This window comes from Vulpes lagopus, chromosome 21, assembly GCF_018345385.1.
Source record: "Vulpes lagopus strain Blue_001 chromosome 21, ASM1834538v1, whole genome shotgun sequence".
Classification (NCBI taxonomy): Eukaryota; Metazoa; Chordata; class Mammalia; order Carnivora; family Canidae; genus Vulpes; species Vulpes lagopus.
In genome coordinates, this window is record NC_054844.1 from 14,572,189 (window position 1) to 14,588,903 (window position 16,715).

At 38.0% G+C, this 16,715-nt stretch overlaps 1 protein-coding gene across 2 annotated transcripts in view; it reads left to right on the forward strand.

Annotated features, from left to right (window-relative positions):
• PTPRO (protein tyrosine phosphatase receptor type O) overlaps positions 1 to 16,715 on the forward strand; it is a 239,848-nt gene that overhangs the window by 114,287 nt on the left and 108,846 nt on the right. The gene's annotated exons all lie outside the window — the stretch shown is intronic.

Genomic DNA, 16,715 nt, shown 5'->3' on the forward strand with positions numbered 1-16,715 from the left:
AATATTTGATGTATCTCACTGTTATTGCTTATTAGAATTAATCCTCCTGAGGTCTGAAACCATCTCTCCTCTTCACAATCATGCTCTTGTAGCTAACACCAAGCAAGCACTGTGAATTATTGTTTGGATTATTCCTATTTGAATTCCTAGTCTTCTACTTCCTAGTTATTGATAAAATAATAATAATAATAATAATAATAATAAATTCTAAGTGTTGTTTTAAGGATGAGGCATAATTAATCTAATGCACCTAGAATAAATCCTGGGATATATTAGGCACTTAAAATATGCTAGCTATTACTATTGTTATTCTTTTCTTTCTTTAATTACAGCACTTAGTATGGACTTAATTATAATTACCTGATAACTAAAATCTCTTTCTTACTTTGAATGCTAAAGGGAATAGACAAAGGAGACACATTAATCAACTCCACAAATAGATCAGATTAATGGTATTTTTTATTCCAATGAAATAGAGAATCATACTGTTATGTACTAAATATATAATCATATTTATTATAAATTATGCAGCAATATATTTGGAAAATATTGTATTGAATTATCATAAGCTATGATTAAATTCTTCCAGTAAATGTTCTATGATTTGTTTCCTCAAAGCTTAAGCTAATGGAAAAGGCCTGGGAGAAATTGTCATTTTGAAGAAAACAGATGCTGGATACTTATAACCTAAAAGGAAATCTGGCATGCATCTCTTAATATTCTTAGAAATTACTCATAGGTTCAGCTTTTATTAATTTATAACTCTTCAAAGCTATGAATTGAAAGGGGTCCTAAAGTCCAATCTCCTATCCAATACTTGAATTTCCATGGCACTATCCTAGCCAAGTGGACGGACAGCCTCTGCCTGTGCAATTAGACCATTAAATCTCTATTAGTTCCCATAGCAACATAAGATTTATTAATGGTTCATCTATGAGAATATAGAATATTTTCTCTGCAAATCAGAAACAGATTATAGTGTAGTCACAGGAGCAAAAACAAGGTAGACAGTGGATAAAGAAACAGTTGAGTTATTAATAGAAATGTAGCTGATGTTTTTCTCTGTCAAGCATTAAATAATAACAGGTAGAAGGCACGACCAGCGAAGATACAAATATAAATGTTATTGTGTCACTAGTTTATTTTTGTTCACTGTTTTACTCTTTCCCAATTTGCATATGTTTTTCAGTCCCCCCATTCCTCACTTTTGTTTCCTTAATTGTTCTTCATCTGATTCCTCCTTTCTCTCCACCTTGCCTATTTCCCTAATACCTCTCTTTGTTTAGCCAAGTATCCTCTTATTTCTAGAATACAAGGATGTATTTTTGGTTTAATAATCCAGAAGCTGAGCTATAGTCATAAATACTAAGACATATTAAGAATAGGCTGGACAGACAGAGTAAGAATATGTCATTAAGGTCTCAATAAATGTAGAGTAGATGGACAGATGAAAGATTTAAGTTTACAAATATCTGTTAAGTTCCAACTAGTAACATACTGTGATAGATAACAAGTCAAATCTGAATGCCTGTCTTTAAGAAGTTAAAATCTAGCAGGAAATTTATATATAGAACTAACCAAACACAGCACAAGCCGACCATGAGAAGCAATACAAAGAGAGGAAAATAAGGAAAGAAGAAAAAAAGGTACAGAGTAAGAGAGAAGGGAAATATTAGTCTGTGGCGGGGGGGAGAAGGGGGATAGAAATAGAGTAATTGGTAAATGGAAAATTAATGTTGATCATAAGTATTATATTTCATATATTTCAAGGTACTTAAGAAAAGTATGTTTCAGAACTTAAAGCATTAATTTAATTTTAAATTAATTTTAATTGATATTAATTTTAAAAATCAGGGGCACCTGGGTGGCTCAAAGGCTTAACCCACCCTCACTTGGGTGGGTTAAGAGGCTGATTCTTGGTTTCAGCTCAAGTCATGATCTCGGGGTCATGATATCAAGCATCATGTTGGGCTCTGCACTCAGCATTGAACCTGGTTAAGATTCTCTCTCTCCCTTTCCTTCTGCCCCTCCCCACTTGCATGCTTTCTAAGTAAATAAATAAGTTAATAAAATAAATAAAAATCATATATATTTCACAATCATTGATAAAATACTACATGCTAGGACTTTACTAAATCTTTATTATGAAATTGAATAAAAACTTTGTAAATAAAGATCTTTTGGGGATGCCTGGGTGGCTCAGCAGTTGAGTGTCTGCCTTTGGCTCAGGGCATGATCCTGGAGTTCTGGGATCGAGTCCCACATTGGGCTCCCTGCAGGAAGCCTGCTTCTTCCTCTGCCTATGACTCTGCCACTCTGCCTCTCTCCCTCTTTGTCTTTCATGAATAAATAAATATCTTTAAAAAAAAGATCTTCTGTTAATGCAAACAGTGAAGATTATTGTAATTTGACCTAAGGTACATGTGTCAGGCAACCAACAACAGCTTCTGCTTTTAAGAACAGAAACCTTAAAGTAATAAGCAAAGCTGTGGAAAGAGATTTAAACATTTCTGTAAAGAATCCTATGAAAAATTTTCACCATTGCCATTAGATTCTGTACCATTGAAGTTTTCTAATGGTAAAAACCACTTTTTAAGATCTCAGTGATGCACACATTTCTACTTTTCACCTTTTAAGATACATATTATAGAAGGCAATAAGAAAATGTTTAATGATTAAAAGCCAATTAGCAACAAGTACAGTATGTTGCAAATAAAAGCAAATAACACTGCATGATTTATATAAATGCCATCCTTGCCCAAAGAATAGAATCCTTTCACTTGATGCAGTAAATTGCATACTGTCTTTTTACAGCTGTTCCAAAAGACAAAGATATTTTTGAGCTTCATTTATAAAACATAAATATCAGATTGTTGTTCTAGCCTTCTTGTAATTCAAAATAGCATCAGTGCTGGCTGAACATATTACTCATGCTGTGGAAAGTAAGAAATGATGACAATTTAAAGCTAACATCCTGAAATGAAGATGAATATGTGAAATGTTCACTTCAAATGGTTTAAGTAGATGTTATGAATACTTAACATGAGTATAGCAGGATCTTGGTAAAAGAGAAGAGCCATTTGAAATCATTTCTACTTCTTACTGCAGAAATAATTTACCTGCTAGTAGATTTGTGTGATCCAATGTACAAGGTGATGTGTCCTAGGAGAGATGTAGATATATTGGGCTGTGGGGTGACAGGAAGAGAGAGATCATTTTTTATGTCTGGTTATAAAGGCTTCTCAAAGAAGGTGGCATTTGGCCAACAGACATATGAAAAAATGCACAACATCACTCATCATCAGGGAAATACAAATCAAAACCCCAATGAGATACCACCTCACACAGGTTCAGAATAGCTAAAATTAACAACTCAGGAAACAACAGATGTTAGTGGGAATGCAAACTGGTATAGCTACTCTGGAAAACAATATGGAGGTTCCTCAAGAAGTTAAAAATAGAGCTACCCTATGACCCAGAAATTGCACTACTAGGTATTTATCCAAGGAATACAAACATAGTGATTCGAAGGGGCACCTACACCCCAATGTTTATAGAAGTAATGTCCACAATGACCAAATTATGAAAAGAACCCAAATGTCTATTGATGGGAGAATGGATAAAGAAGATTGTATGTATGATACATATGATATATATATGTGTGTGTGTGTGTGTGTATAATGGAATAATATATATATATAATGGAATACTACTTATACTACTCACACACACACACATATATATAATGGAATACTACTCAGCCATCAAAAAGAATGAAATGTCGCAATTTGTAATAACATGGATCAACTAGAGGGTATTTTGCTACATGAAATAAGTCTGTCAGAGAAAACCAAATATATTATTTCACTTATATTTGGAATTTAAGAAACAAAACAGATAAAAATAGAGGAAGGGAAGGAAAAATAAGATGAAATCAGAGAGGGAGACAAACCATAAGAGACTCTTAACCATAGGAAACAAACTGAGGGTTGCTGGTGGGGTGGTGGGGTAGCTGGGTGATGAGCATTAAGGAGGGCACTTGAGGTAATGAGTACGGGGTGTAATATGCAGCTGATGAATCACTAAACTCTACCTCTGACACTAAAAAAAAAAGAAGAAGAAAAAGGTGGCATTTGATAGAGATGTCAGCATCAAATAGAACTGGATATTTGAAGTAGGAGAAAGGATATTTCAGGCAAAAAGAATACATAAATAGAATCACAGTAGCAGGAAAGCACCTGGAGCATATGGAGTGGGGAGTTTGACTAGTGTGTGAGGTTCACAGAATTCCTGACAGAGAAATAGTGGCAGATAATTTGGGATAGTAAATCAGGGGATGGACTATGGAAGGGATTGCATGTCACGCAAAGGAATCTGGTTCTTATTTGATAGTGAATATTAAGCTCAGTGATTCTTTCCCCAAGTTTTTAACACAGAACACTCACACATATCAGAACTGTGCTGTTTGGGGGGCACTTAGAACACACACAGCTCTGCTGGTAGTTTATAAACATTATCCCGTATAATCACCACAAAAGCATAGTTGCAAGAAGATGAACACCCCCATTTTACAGATGAGAAACTGTTAAAGATTTTATTTATTTATTCAGGAAAGACACAGTGAGAGGTCGAGGCATAGGCAGAGGGAGAACCAGGCTCCTCAGGGAGCCGGACGTGGGACTCGATGCCCAAGCCAGGATCATGCCCTGGGCCAAAGGCAGACGCTCAACTGCTGAGCCACCCAGGTGTTCCATAACTTCACAATTCTGTTAGTCTTCATAATTTGGTATTTTGAAGAAAAGAGAAAAAAGGAGAAAGTTAGACTGGTGTAGAGTCTATCTTAATAGAACAATAAAAAAATAGTATTTCTAGTTGAATTATTTTTGTCACTAGTTCAAGTAACATCAAACCTGAGCTATCATTGTTCCTGAAAAGTACACACTGAGAAATTACATGATTATCAATTTAGGGTTTTATTATCATGTTGAGGGTTCTTATGAAAGTGCAAACTTAACATCCCTTTTATGGTCTGTCTGGTTTCCTGTGATAATCAGAAAGCTTTGCAATGCAGCTAATAAGAGCTTCCTTAACCAGATTCACTAGGTATAATTTCCACTTCTTTTAAACCATCAAAATTAAGCACTAAGTATGTGTAAGGCATAAAATATGGCAAGTGTCTTAACTACATTTTTTTCATTGTATTCTCTTAACTACTTGGTCAAGTAAGCATTCTTTCCCCATTTTATAGATAAACGAAGGGGTTCAGAGAGTTCTGTGTGTAACAGCACTGATATTCATATTCAACTTTATTTGCCCTTAAGTCACTACTCTTCCTGCTACAGCCAAATGCCCTGTAATTCCACATATAATAAAGATGAATAATTAGGGGCGCCTGGGTGGCTCATTTGGCTAAGTGTCTGCCTTCATCCCAGGTCTTGATCCGGGGGTCCTGGGATCACATCTGGAGTTGGGCTTCCTGCTCAGTGGGGAGCCTGCTTCTCCCTCTGCTCCTCCTCTCTGTTGGTGCTCTGTCTCTGGTGCTCTCTTTTTCTCAAATAAATAAATAAAATCTTAAAAAAAAAAAAAGATGAGTGATTACTTAACGTGACATTCATGCACCTTGGTTGCAAAAAAATTAAGTAAAGGATAGTTTGAAATGCAGCTCATGGCAGTAACACAGACTTTGGAATCAAAGGAATGTGGATCTAATTCTCTTGCCTACCACTTTAAAGCCATGTGAACTTAGAGGTGTTACTTAATCTTACTGAGGCTCAATTTCTAATCTGGAAAATGCAAATAATAATATCTATTTCAGAGGGTTGGTAAGAAGATTAAGCAAAGTAATGCCTAAAAAGTTCTTAGCACAAAGTAGAATTTTAATAAAAGTAAAGCTCTATTAATAGTAGCAGTTGTATCTCCACACTGTGGTATTTCCTTGATTTCCAGGACCCCAGCTGCCATCTGTGAAACAATCTGCCCCAAATATTTGATGCAGATATCTCTTCTGAATTCTGGATCCATGTATCTTACCACCTACTTGGCATTTGCACTTGGATCTTCCACAGGCATCTCATACTTATTAGATATCAAACTGAACTGAACGAATGATACACATCATCCTTCTGATGCTGCTAATACCTTCAGTCTTTCCTATAGATGATGATGATCATCATGATGATAAGTGTGTATAAAATCAGTACCACAACCAGCCTACAACCAACTCAAATCTTGGGTCACTGAGTTCTAAGGAACATACACTCGAAATTTCTGCTGACGTCACTCTGGTCCTAGCCACCTTCATTTCTCTCCTAGAATATAGTTCGATCACACCTACTTCTGCCTATCCTCACCAAAGAGCTCTCATACTATACCCAGAAGGAGCTTCCTGCACCCTTGAGACTTAAATGAAATTGGCCTCAAATCCCTTAACGTCTCAGATGAAAGTTTAAATTGCTTTGGGATTTTTGTCAATTCAGAGAATGTTTGCATTCTCACTTCCTTTTCCCCCAGGCGCCAAGTTCCACAAATAGCACTTCTGTGGCCTAAAGCAAGGACAAGAAACTCAGCCCCTTTAGCAGGTTTCACAAATGACCCACTTACACAAAGAGTTTGTAGCGAATACTATTAAAGATTGGAATTTGGGAAGATGGATAAGTGTTTACTATTTAAAACGCTAACTTCAAATGGAACATTAGGCATTTCCAGCTTTAAAATGCTCTTCAACCTCCTCCATCTGGATATTTCCACTGGCTAATTGCCCTTCTCTCTCTGCATCACACCATCTTGCTCGCTCTTCTCTCACTGTTTTTTCTGGCCCCTTCCCTCTTATCTGTCCCTCTTACTTTCTGGAATAAAGCCATTCTTTCTTTGTAACTCGAACGCTAGTTTAGCTGGATTTTTTTTTTTATTCTTGTTTTTGTTTGTTTGCCTAGATTCCTCTTCTCACACTGTTAAGAGTGTTCTCCCTACTATCCCAAGTGGTTCATTATCAAGCACTTTTCTTTTTTTCCCCCTTTTTTAAAATTTAAATTCAGTCAACATATAGTACACCATTAGTTTCAGATATAGTGTTCAGTAATTTATCAGTTGCGTATAATACCCAATGCTGATGGGGTAATTGGGTGATGGCCATTAAGGAGGGTACATGATGTGATGAGCTCTAGGTAATAAGCACTTTTCCATTAAAAGTTCCTCCAATAGGATTTCAAGAGGCAACAATTAAGATAAGATTTTACTTATATTACAAATGCAAATCTGATCATTTCATGTCCCCAATAATCCATAAGTGGCTTCCCATTGCCTTTAGCATAAAGCTCAATTTTTTTGGAAGGACCAGCAAAGAATCCCATGATCTAGTCTCCAGTATTGACCATTTTGATGTTATTCCGGTTTTTCAAATACAAATTGTGCTTTCTCCAGCCCCCATGTCTTATATACATTATTCCTCAGAGATCCTCTTCTTTCTCCAGCTCCTCATCATGCTAAGTCTAACTGTACTTACATGTATAGACTCTTACTTCCTCCAGGATAGATCCTCCTGCTGAGGTCTTCTTAACAATGCCTCTTCCACTTGTAATTATTTCATTATTTAAAATGGTGTAGTTGGACAGCCCAGGTGGTTCAGCGATTTAGCGCCACCTTCAGCCCAGGACATGATCCTGGAGACCCGGGATCGAGTTCCACATCCCTGCATGGAGCCTGCTTCTCCTTCTGCCTGTGTCTCTGCCTCTCTCTCTCTCTCTCTCTCTCTCTCTCTCTCTCTCTCTCTGTGTGTGTGTGTGTGTGTCCCATGAATAAATAAAATTTTTTAAAAATCTTTAAAAAAATCTTAAAAAAATAAAGTGGTGATTTCCTCTCTCTTGCTGTAAACTCCAAAGACCATCAGAACAGTGACCAAATTTCTTTTCTCAACTTTATATCCCTTAGCACTAAGCATCCAGTAAGCACATAATTTTTTTTAATTACATGAAGGTAAACATTGAACAAAGTTTGTATGTAAAGTATTGCATTTCATCTCCCTTAATTTCTGGGCTTTAATTTATCTGGCAGAGAGAAATAGGTCTTCTAGGAAAACCATAAAATCTCAGTGATGATGGAGGGCATAAGAAATTATGTGTATTGGGACACTTGGGTGGCTCAGCAATTAAGCGTCTGCCTTCAGCTCAGGTACATGGTCTGGGGTCCCAGGATCAAGTCCCATATCAGGCTCCCTGCATGGAACCTGCTTCTCTCTCTCTGCCTGTATCTCTGCCTCTCTTTATGTGTCTCTCATGAATAAATAAATAAAGTCTTTTTTTTAAAAAGAAACTATGTGTATTGAAGGTCTGGTAGTTCTGTTGCTGAGGATGTTAACAACTCAAGGGAGTTAAAGGTCAATGCTTACAAAAGGTCATGAGGGTCACACCTAAATATGCTGTGAACTACATGTTTGGTAACTAGACTGCCCTCTCTGTTAGCTATCATCAGGATTTAATTAACTGGTGTCACAGTTGGAGAGATACTCCATGCCTGTAGGGAAATTTGACTGAACTCATCCATTCTAAAATAAATGATTAGCACCATCATCTTCCACATTATCTTTCAGTAAATTATCTTTCAGTTACATTTTCCTAAGCATCTTTCTGAGGTAAAACTATTTTAAAACTATAAATACTGGAAGGGACAGAAAACAGATTTGGGGAATAAAAAATTCAAGCAAAACTGTATTTGTGAGTGCTTGATATTATGAAAATAACACTTATTTCACAGACAAAATTAACCTTCCAGGAACCCCCATTTTTCATAACACATTAAGCCAGAAGAATGTTGTGTATTTTTAGAAGTGGCCTGATCATTGAACTGTTCAAAACAAATGTATTTTGTGGCTTCCTGGATTATGGACCCACCTCCTCCTGAGTCAATCATCAGCCAGGGACAGCTTCCAGGTCTCTAAACTACTCAGCACAGTAGGTCCTGGAAACTGTTCCCATGGTAACCCTCAGTCAAATAGGGCAGCTCAGGCTGTCATACACAAGCATAATAGAAAAAGGAATACTGGTTGCTCTTGTTCATGATGCCACATAAAGGGGTAATACTAATCAGTATTAGTAAATAGACTGGACAAATAGACTGAGAGACAGGATAGCTACTGAACCATATGTGAATCATGGTGTTAGTGTCCTAACAAGATAGGACTTCGAAAATCTACATGTCCCAAAGAAAATCACTGTGGAAACATAGTCCATAAATTTTGTAGTAGCAATCAGTTATTGTGTTCGGAGAATCTATTACATATCAGGCACTGGGTTAAGTAATGTACACAGCCTCATTATAATCCCCTCAAAAACCTAGTCATTTTAGTGTTTCCATAATTTATCTGGTGCAACAAAATTTGTTTGTAAAGTATTGCCCTTCATCTCCCTTGAAGAATCAAAATGAGAGTATCACTTAAGTAAGATTTGCACCCAGATTTGCCTGTCTCCAGAACTTCCTTCTTTTCTTTCTTTCTTTCTTTCTTTCTTTCTTTCTTTCTTTCTTTCTTTTGAGAAAGCAAGAGCAAAGGGTGGGCAGAGGGAGAAGGGGAGAAAGGAGCTCAATCAGACTCCCTGCTGAGCATGGGCTCCCCAGTTCGAGGACATTGGGATCACCACCTGAGCTGAAACCAAGAGTCGGATGCTCAAACAACTGAGCCACCCACGAGCCCCAGAGTTTTTTTCTATCTCAAAATTACCTTTTTTAGTGATACCACCCTTTTGGAGTATCTATCAATCATAACCTAGAGGAGTAAGTCATGGTTCATGCTGGAGGAGTTCACCACCAACTAAATACAGATATGAAAAGTAGCATGAGAGACTCCGCAGATAGCAGCATAGTAGAGTCATAAAGTTTGCAGTTAAATAATTGCCTTCAGTGCCAGTTCCTCCAAATCATCATAGAGTAGCCTTGAGAAACCCATTTAATTTCTTTGTACCTCAGTGTTTTCATCTATGAAGTGAGATAATAACTTAATGGGATGTTTTGAGGATCAAATGAGAAAATGGGTTTGAAAGTGCTTTGTAAAATACAAAATGTGATATATGGCTATTATTATTTTCCTAAATAGCACTTGGAATTTTGGCACATCTCTTCAGCAAACTTCAGTACATTTCTCTCTACTTAAAAATGCCAGGTTAATTTTTTTTCTTAAGCATGTTTTGTTTAATCTTCAGAATTAAGAGTTCTGCAGAGCTTCTACTGCAAGTCTGCATTAGAAATCAGGAAATAGTGCAGCCCAGGTGGCTCAGTGGTCTAGCACTGCCTTCAGCCCAGGGCCTGATCCTGGAGACCCAGGATCGAGTCCCACATAGGGCACCCTGTGGTGCTGCTTCTCCCTCTACCTGTGTAGAGCCTCTACCTGTGTCTCTGCCTCTCTCTCTCTCTCTGTCTCTCTCTCTCTCTCTCTTTCTGTGTGTGTGTCATGCATAAATAAATAAAATCTTAAAAAAAAGAAATCAGGAAATAATTTCTGCATTAATATATATAATCAAATACCATTAACACACAGACACACACACACACACACACACACGGTAACTTGATAAGGAAATGCCATCTGCATTTATTTTAAATGAATGCATAGTGGGTAAGAGACTTTAGTTATCATTTCTGCATTCTAGCTGGGCAGAGCAAAGAGTTTGATCAGAAGGTGAAGGTCCAAAGATAAGGTGTTTGACCAAAGAAACGGCAGTGTGACAAATTCAAGTGCTATAATCTGGCAGCCTCTGGGCTGAGACTGGACTGCAAATGTGTTTTCTTTGGCCAGAGTACTTTTATTTTGTTACAATTGTGCTTTTTAATTATGGTTTTAGGTAACGTATGCATCCTCCCATTTGCTAACGATTTCATCAATCAATCCTATTATACTAGACCACTTACTTCTCACATGTGTATGACCTGCCTGACATGCAAGTTTGGACTCCTTTACCAAAAAGAGGCAAAAGAGAAGATGACTCTCTATTATGAAATTATAAAAACAGAAGTAAATGTATCTAGGCATGTAAAACATGGAAAGTTGACCTGTTGTGAATGTGGACCCAGGCATGGAGAAAGACACTACATGCTCTACCTGAAATGATACGTTTAAGACACACATCAAGAGGTATTACACCGTAGAGTATAACTACATTCATTCAGCAAGCATGTATCAACAGCTTGTTGGATGAGCTTCAAAGCAGTGTCTGGCAGCACTTAATAAGCACTATGGAAGTTGGTGTCCTTTACTGTGATAGCATCCTCCTTGTTATCCTCATTGTTACTATTATTGGTCAGACACAATGTTAGGAAGGACAAAGGCACATAATACCAGTGTCCCTCTTTCCTCCTAAGTAGAGTGGCCCCCGCAGTGTCCCACACAGTCCCTGATATATGCTGGCTGCTCAAGACATAGCTGACAATTGCATACATCATGGGAAATGAGGGGAAGTCCATCCCTAGCCCCCAAGATCAACATCCAAATTCTATTCTGACATTTTCTGAAAGAGAGCTGTGAATAATTCTGAGAAAGTGTCAGGAGAAGCTCTGCCCTGTCCAGACAGCTCTGGGAACTTGATCTTCCTGAAGGAACTGAAATGAAAAAGAAAAAGATCATACTGAAAAAGTTTTCCTGCTGCTGGACAGGAGGCTAAGTGGATGAATTACATAGTGTCTGCAGAGAAATATGGCCATAAGTGCTATATAAGCACCAGACACCATTGATAGTACTATTTAAAAGAATTGAGCATCCCATTATTTCTTATGTGGTAACCTTAGCACAGCAGAATTTTCTAATTGTTCCTTCTCAAATGCCCTCTAATAAGTCTAATCATTGATTAGGTTGCCTGCTGGAGCATTAATAATGTTCTAAATGCATGTCACACAAGCAGATTTGGTGTAGCCACCATTTGCTTAGACTTTTATCGGGTCTTACCTGAGTGGTTGCAATGGCCTTCTTATAGTCTACTGGCCTTAGGTGGGCCAAGTCAGGCAATTCCTAACTATACAGGTCCATGTTCCTAATTATATTGGTATTTGTAAACTGTGATATAATTATGTCACTTTTCTGCATTAAAATAGATCATGATTTCTTTTGGCCTAAGGAATACCCCAGTTCACATCTTGGACTGGGCTGTCAACCATCCTCCCTGGAAGTCCTACCATGATCTAACCACTCCTGAGGACGGTGGGGTCTTCTCCCATTTCTCCAGATGGCTCTCTGACTTTTGTTCTCCTGGGAAACTCCTGAGCATCTTTCAGGCATCACTTCTACCTTGAAACTTTCCCTCATACCCATTGCAGAAGCGTAATTACTTGCTTTCTTCTCTAAACATTGAAAACACTGAACCAGGGATCCCTGGGTGGCGCAGCGGTTTAGCGCCTGCCTTTGGCCCAGGGCGCGATCCTGGAGCCCCGGGATCGAATCCCACGTCAGGTTCCCGGTGCATGGAGCCTGCTTCTCCCTCTGCCTGTGTCTCTGCCCCTCTCTCTCTCTCTCTGTGTGTGTGACTATCATAAAAAAAAAAAAAAAAAAAAAAAAATTAAAAAAAAAAAAAAAAAAAAAAAAAGAAAACACTGAACCATTCTCTGGTATTGACCAGAATCTTTGTCAATTTTGGAAGTCCAGCTTACCCGACTTAAACTATAAACTGGGATTTATTCACTCAGGTCATCAGACTCCACAGGGGCTGGGCCTTAGGATGACAGGACGAGGACCTCAGACTGTATCAGGGATTTTCCCTCAAGCAACTGTCTTCATGGGGCAGAAATTATAGACACTGACTTCTCCAGATTTGCATCCATAAATAGTTGGAACCAGAGGAGAAAAAGTTCCTTCCCACTAATTCCAGTATAAAATTTTAGACAAAGCATTCTAGTAGGCTGGCTCAATCCTCAGGAGCATCCCTATGGCTGTCTCCATGAAGGGAGAATGGGGCACTATGATTCACCCAGACTGAGCCAAGGTACCTCCTGCTCTGATCTGGGAGCAGCACACTACCATTAGCAACTCCCATGGGACTCCTTATTAGCTTGATGGTGGGAAAGAAGCAGTGCTCCAAAACAAGAAGATATAATCAAAGAAGGGTCCCAGATAGGCAGAAAAAACCAGCATCAAACAGACAGCTTTTCAAAGTCTCTAACTAGTGACACTCACATAGTATCTTAATGATGCATTTGGGTGAGTCTCTCTGAATAGAGTCTGAGCTCCAGGGGTTCAAGTCCCCTGTCTTACTCAGATCCTATCACCAATATCCAGCAAGATACCTGACACAAAGTTGGCGCTCAGCTAATGTTTGTTTGTTACTGAGTTGATAAAATGGGTAGCTCTCCAATGTGAATATAACATCAAGTGACCATGATCACAGAATTCCTTAGAGTTGTGAAGTTAGTTCAACGAATGCTTCTAGAACATATATAGTTGACAGGTCATTGAGGGATTGAAAACTTCACTAAAACATAAGAACCTTTGAAATACAACTAATATTTATTGGGTTCATCCTATTAGCATTTTTATTAAAGCCATTTAATTCTTACCCAAATCCCATGAGTTATAGGAATCACCCCTGTTTTAGAAATTAAGCAGATGAAGTTAAGAGATCCTTAAGTTTTTCCACATTGTCAGATAATAGGCTGCAGCAAAGGAATAGAAGCTCAGGCCCTCTGATTCTAAGTCTGTTGCTGTGCTCTTAAGCAGATTATTTAACCTCTCTAAGTAAACTGGGGAGAAAGACACCTATTTCTAAAAATTGTTGTAAGGAAAAAAGAAAAAAAAACATTTAAAATGCCAAGTGCAAAGCCTGGTCTAGATTAGGGGATCAATAGATAACAGTTGCTGTGTTTGTCAGAGATGCTGGAAGACTGCCTACGATGTCAGACTGGAACAGATCTGAGGCCATTTCTCTTTGTCCCACATTCCAGGGACTCGTCCTGCATTTTTCTCCTCTTTAGTGCTGCCCACTCTGTCTTCGTCCAGTAGCTTCTATCCCATAGGACTGGCCATAGGGTAGGCTCCCGGGCTCTCTGTTCCTTGCTAAAGCCAAGCACCCATGCCCCCTTTGCTGCCTTAAGCAGCTTACCTCTAGTTCAGGAAAGAGAAATACCAGGAGACATAAGGATCTGTGGATCCTAGACCTTGTTCTGACATCAATTAGCTTGTGTGACATTTGCACCGCTGCTCTTTCAAGTGTGAAATGAGGGTGTTGAAGCGGAGAAATTTTTATATTAAATTTTAGTATGCAAAGGAAATTTCAGTAAAAATATTTTCATCGCACAGTCAAGCAATACTATTAGCCAGATTAAAAAAAAAAAAGTCTTAAATATTTCTCTATCCACCAAATAAATCAAGGCTGACCTTGCCAAAGTTTATCCATTTCTTTAACTTTTAACTCTTCCTACTTGCTGTACATCTCAGCAGGGATTACATACCTGCAGCATACATTCAGAATTTTCTCCTGACTGTAGATTCCAGGAAAAGCTGAAGCACAGAGGACAGAAAAGAAATAGCATGATGACATTTCTTTAGGCTCACTGCCTAGACTCACTTGGCCTGCTGCCTTATTCTCATTAGTCCCACTGACTGAATCTGATTAGCCTACCCTGATTTATTTTTGGCGACTGGGGAGCACATGGGCCAATGCTTATTTTCATGGCTGATACGATCATCCCTAAAGCTGTCGTTAGATTTTGGAAGTTTAGTCCCTCTCCCTGGAAGACTGCGCTGTCTAAGAAGCATCATGACCCATTAGATATATATTTCTTAAACACTTTGGAAAATTGAGTCTATGTATCCCACTTTTCATTATCACAAAATTTTGTTGTTTGCTACTAAAACATAGAGCAAAAAGTTCTTAATTAATTCTGAACCTAATGTTTGTAAACTTACTGTTTTCTAAGATAGTGAATCAGTTTCTGTAACCAATAATGAATACAAGCCAGAGTTGATGTTATTGGATATCGGAGGCTTGGTTTAGCCTTATGATTCCACCTGGATCCCTGGCAATATGAGCGGGTCACATTTTTTGTATGTTTGTTTTGTTTTCCAGTTTTAGAAACCTACCCCCATGTGTCCGACGATGAGATATAATGTGGATAGAAGGATATTTTAAAATTCAATTCTTACAGACTGATCTGTATTATAGAGATCTGCTCAGGACTATCCAGATCACAGAGCACCTTACATATGCCAGAAGTGGTCCTGGAGCTAGAGATGCAGCTAGAAATAAGATACAGTCCCTCCTCCTAAAGAACTTAGGGTCTAGTATGGTTAGAATATCATGAACACAATTAAGTCTACTAAATGTTAACAGAATTAAATTTCTGTTAAAGGCCAGATATTCTATAAATACTAGGACCTGTAAAAACTAGATTTTGAAAACAATAAGAAAAAAATCAGTACATTTTTAGGAACATGTTAGCCTCCTTTAGGATACTAATATGTACTGTATTTGGCTACTGACAACATTTGAGCTATCATCAGGTTAATTCTAAGAGGCAAATGTCCACATCAGCAATTCTTTCATTCACTTAACAGAGACTTACCAGTTGTGTACTGTGTGTCAGACTCAGTGTAAGGAAAACAAGTCAAGAGGGAAAGACAAACAGACATGTGGAATAATGGAGCTCAGTTTGGGGACTCATGTAAGTTCAATGGTTAAGAATGCAAACTAGATGTGTGATCTCGGGTGAGTGACTCAATCCTTTTGAGCCTCAGTTTTCTTAACTACAAACTGACTTTGAAAAAAAAAAACATATCCTATCAGGTCATTTTGAGTATTAAATGAGATGACTGTATTCATAGGCTAACTAGCTTTGTATCTGGATCCTGGCAAGTACTAAAGAAGTTTTAGCCATTGTTCTGTCCCACTTTCACAGAAGAGAAATCTGAGGCTCAGAGCAGTGAAATAATTTCCCTGGACCCCGCATACCCAGAAGATGAATTAAAAACAAAGCAGCAATGATACAAAGTATATGAGTCTTGTGTGAAACAAGAGAGCAGAAGGACTATTCTGCTTGTACAGTATGGGGAAGAGTCAGAAAGGAATATTTAAACCACAAAAATGATTTTTCAGATACCATCTATAAACACTTATCTAGACACTTAGAGGAGTTTTCATTCCTCTAGCCGCTGCCTTTTCCAAAGATGGCAGTGATCCTCAGTCTGGTTCTCTCTTCAAAGAGCATGTTAGCCTCTCTTATTAAGGATTGGCTAACCTTTAATGAAAATGACTATCTCAGGATTCTCAGTCCTGACTTTTTTTTTTTTTTTTCAGAACTAACAGGTGAAAAGTGAGAGAGGAAATAACTGCCTTGACATTCTTCTAGAATTCTCCTAGGACTCCCACCGCATTACTCCTTCCAAAGTAAAATAGAGTGTTCCATCCATATAGTTTCTCCAGCATAGCTGAAACCAAGAACTTCTCTGGAAGTTAAGAGCCAAAATGATTTTCATTCATTCATTCTTTATTCATTTCCACAGTGCTTATTTTGTGTTGGTTACATAATACAATCCATGAACCCGGTGCAGCTTTTCAATGGAGAAGAACCAAAAGTAATAGCTTGCTTGAGAAGGTCATAAGGTCATAAGGTCATAAGGGGGTTGATCTTTCTCTTTCTGCTTTTCCTTGAACACTAAAATACCCATTTGATGCTTATCACAAGCATTAGTTTTGGAAAAATTAGCTTAGCATAATTTTATTGCTAATTATCTCAATTTGACCCTCATTTCC